Raw genomic sequence first — 4444 nt, forward strand, 5'->3', positions numbered from 1 at the left:
TAGATTTCCAGCCCCGTCTATTACCTCAAGGAAAAGCCCACTCCATGATTACCTTGTTATTGCTTATGGAACCTGAGATGTTATGATGGTAGTATCAAGAACTAATATGGTTTCTCAATCAGTTGACAATGTAGTTTACTAAATATGCAGGTAAGAACAGGAGCATCACAAGTAGAAGGTGGAGTTCATGGTCTGGTTTCGTACGAGAAGAAATCATTTTGCTTGTTATATCTTTTCAGCTTTTCTCATCCTGCTGGTGACTGCGGTCTCAGGGAATCTTCCGTGTTCCATTATGCAACCAATATATTGCCAATTTAGCATGAGTAACAAGGATCGAGCCTGTCAAACTGCTACTGGAGCAGCGCAAGTTTTGGTCTCAAACGGTTCTCTGGCTTTTGGTTTGTTGCCATGAGAGCTTCCGTATCTGCTTGCATTTGTTTGACTCTGCACTTTAAAGGGGACATATGACTAGTTAGAATTTGTCTGAGTTATGTTTGTTAATAATTTAATGTTCAACGAAACTAAACAACTTTTCATTGGGAGTTACTATTAAATAATGCCGTTTCAATTGTTTAATATAAATTGCATCTTTACATGACTAAAAAGAAAAAAAAGAAATTTTCACACTTCCGTTTTTTCTTTATTAACCTTTGATTTACTAAATATATAAAAGACTAAAAAAAGGAAAAGTATGTGGAAGAGAAACTGGAATGCGGGATCACTTCTTAATAATGACTAATGAATTAGGTCATTCCTCACCTCACCTCACCTCACCTCCTCACAAATAATGTGAGAAGCATGCATTTGTAATGAGTTGGTTGGGGGTTTGGAAGATTCAAAGTATGACATTGACAAGCTCCAATTTTCTGGTCCAATCAGACTTTTATTTTCTTCCATGCTTAATTACGTAAGAGACTTGCACTACATAGTGATCACTTTGGACATTTCGACCTGGAAAACCTCATACATAATAACAAGAAGAAATTTCGTTTTGCACAAAAAATTTCTTCATTTGATGGATATACAAGACCAATTTCTTACCAAAGAGATAAATTAATAGATCTTATGTGGAACCACATTTGTATATACCTCATCTTGACCACCATCATGTAATTCACTAGCATCAAGAATTGAACCCAGAACATGTGATGTGAAATACGAGTCTGTAATTCGTCCTCAACCATTGGACACCCCCTTATGACTATGTTTATCAATATTTGGATATTGGATATATTTTATCGTGATAAACATGCAGCTTGTATGCAATGAAAAGGCACAATTCGTCTGTTTGATTTTTTTTGTTTGTTTAAATTATGAATTTTTCGATTTCTTATTTATGCTTGAGATTCTTTAATGGGGGTTATTTTGAGGAACACGTTAACTATATTTCATTGTGTAGTCTTCACATACACCTCACCATTTACTAAATGTTGGATAACTAAATCGAGATGGAGAAATATAACATAAGAAATTTCGTATTGATGAAAGTTTATAGAGATTCATGTATAAACGCGTGAAGACCTTAACTTTTACTTATAATTTACAAATAATTAGTAAACGCCCTAACAACTGCACTTTTTTTTAGTAGAAAATCCCTTAAATTTTTATATATGTCATTCTCCAATGAAATGATGAATTAATTCATGAAAAACCTTGGCAATATTTTTGACTTTTGAGTGGGTCTCTGGGGTTTTAGGCCATCTCCAACTGAAGAGTCTAGAGGGCCGAAAATAGCCCGAAAACCGTCTCCAACCGAGGACTAGGTCAAATGGTTCGTGGGCCCCACGGGACAAAAAAGGGCCAAATGGCCAACCGGCTGGCTCAATCCAGCTAGCCAGCCAGCCCCAAACCGAGCTGGACTTTTCAGTAATAATACATATCCGACAATATTGCCCTCTTTTTTTTTTGGGCCAAATTTTTAATTTTTTTTTTAAATTTCCTTTTTGTTTTTCCTATAAATACCTAAGTCATTCCTACATCATTTTTCACATAATTTTCAACCTTTTTAAATTTAAGTTGTTGTAGTTTTTAAATTTAAATAAAAAATTATGTTTGGCCCTATGACCCTCTAGCCCTCGGTTGGAGACGGTTTTTTGTCACAGGGCTAAAACGAGTCATACCCTATGACTCTTTGGCCCCCAGTTGGAGATAGAGGCAAATATGATCATGTACTGTTCATTAAAATATTAATATCTTAGAGGACCAGAGGACCAGCCTTCAGTCGGAGATGGCCTTTGAAATTTTATTTTTGTAGTTGGCTTTAGGGTTTTCAAAAGTATTTTTGTTTGTTTTGGGTGTGGGTTGATGCTATAATTTTTTTTATTTATAAAAAGTGGGACAGTGGGATTGCTTCAAATTTAGTCTCATGTTTGTAATTTTCTCGTCTTTGTATAGAATACTTACCACGTTTGACCCATTTGAACAGTCAAATTGAATTTTTATCCCCTAAACTTTGTACGCAAGTAATACAGCTATATGAACTTCGTGTACAAATGCAGTGGGCCCTGTAGTTTTGGTATTACACATTGAGAAATGGTATGTATTACGCTTGGTAATTTCTTGCACGATTCATTGATCCGACATGAAATGACATGAAAATAACAAGTTTCAGGTTAATCCGTTAACGAGTCAAGTTGTTATTAGAAGTCACTCACTAAGAACTTGTTAAGATAGTGCGTATGCCATGGAAATAACCAATTTGCCAAGTTTAAACATTAGGCATGGTAATTTTTTTATGACATATTAACTCGACAAGAAAATAATAAGTTTTGAGTTAACTCGTTACCGAGTTGAGTCGTTATTGGATCACATATTAAAAACTCGTTAAAATAGCGAATTTGACATGACCTGATCCGTTAAAATAACATATATAATACAAAAACGTCACAAAAACGACAAACACGACTGTTTGCCAGGTCCAGTATGTACCTACAATTTTCTTTGTACCTTCTCTTTCTAGCATTTTCATCACGTGTTATCCCAAAGTTAAGGGGTGGAAATTCAATTTGACTGTTCAAATGGGTCAAACATGATAAACGGAAGGCTAGAAATGGGCCAACAATTTGACTGTAATTTCCTAACTAGGCTTTCAGATTCATTTCGTGTTCATATTCCATGCCGGGGCCGGTAGTGGGATTGTGAAAAGGTTAATTTTTGGTTATTTTTGATAAATACTCTTGTGAAAGGGTATGGGAAGGAAGGCGGGGAGGTTTTAGGGTTTTTTTTTTTGGGGTTTTTAATTCATTCTAATTAAACACAAAAACCAGATTATTTTGAACAATATGCGACCATTCACTTAAGATGATATAAATAAATAACAAGTGTAATATTACTCTATTATTATCTCGAACTCATGTCAAGTCATATATCCCGAAAGTCTAGAAGACTAAAAGTCTCATAAAAGGAAATGCAGAAACCTTGACCTAGCACGCAATACTCAGTTCCAGGTCAAATTATAACTACTTGTACAAGATAAAAAACTAAAACGCCCCTTTTATACATCGCATTATATATTAAGTAGCTACGGGAACGAGGAGCCAAACTTGTATATCGATCTGACACAATATGGTTCACAAGGCCAGCGTTGTCTACATGATTCCCATCATTCTATTACTATTGTTCTCATCCGAATTAGTCCTTGCCAATGTTTCTGAAAAACCAAAGCACAGTTACTCTCTCTCTCTCCCTCTCTCTCTCTCGTTTCTAATTAGCATCTATATATGGTTGGTATAAGTTGGTAACTAGTTAATGATGAAAGTTAATCCTTGTCATTGCAGATGGCGGAGAGAAGATCATCAGTAGGTCGCACCTGCATATTGTAGAAAAGCGAATAGATGTACCAAAACCTATTAAGCCGCCTGGATCACGAAAGTAGGGGCCATTAAACCGCGCGACCTAACAGTTTGATTACAACTGTTTTGGTTGGTTTGGTTTGGTTTTGATTATGAAAAACAATTTAAAAACCAAACAAAAATGATATATTGTTGTAAACATTCCTAGTTTAAGTATGATTGTGTAAATCCTAGATAAGATTTGATTCTAGTTATCCTTTCCTATTACAACTTGTATTACTTGGAGGAGAAGAAATATCTTCTCTCCCTTTACTACTATAAATAAAGGCACAATGTAGGAAGGATAACAACACACACATTCCCCTACAATTCTACAAACACACATCCCTCTCCTCTCTCTCTCTGCCGCCGGCCCTAGTCCCTCTGTCAGATAAAATAGACCACAACACGTTATCAGCACGCTCCTACCGCTGCGCTTAGGAATCTGACGTTGGAAATTTTTTCTGCATCAAACCAGTTCATCCATATTATCACGCAATCAGGTTCTTTCCAAACAACGGTTTTTAACTCGATATTTTGCAAGCCCTGATAGCATGAACATTCACCATGATGCATGACCCAACTTTACGTTTAACGTATTTTAGATTCTACAT

The 4444-nt window shown here is 35.7% G+C and overlaps 1 long non-coding RNA gene across 1 annotated transcript; it reads left to right on the forward strand.

Annotated features, from left to right (window-relative positions):
* Nucleotides 1-3531: 3531 nt before the first annotated feature.
* On the forward strand, nucleotides 3532-4169 carry LOC139195965 (uncharacterized). The gene is made up of 2 exons (XR_011581051.1): nucleotides 3532-3667; nucleotides 3777-4169. It is a non-coding gene; the product is annotated as an uncharacterized lncRNA (long non-coding RNA).
* The last annotated feature ends 275 nt before the right edge of the window (nucleotides 4170-4444 follow it).

This window comes from Malus domestica, chromosome 05, assembly GCF_042453785.1.
Source record: "Malus domestica chromosome 05, GDT2T_hap1".
NCBI lineage: Eukaryota > Viridiplantae > Streptophyta > Magnoliopsida > Rosales > Rosaceae > Malus > Malus domestica.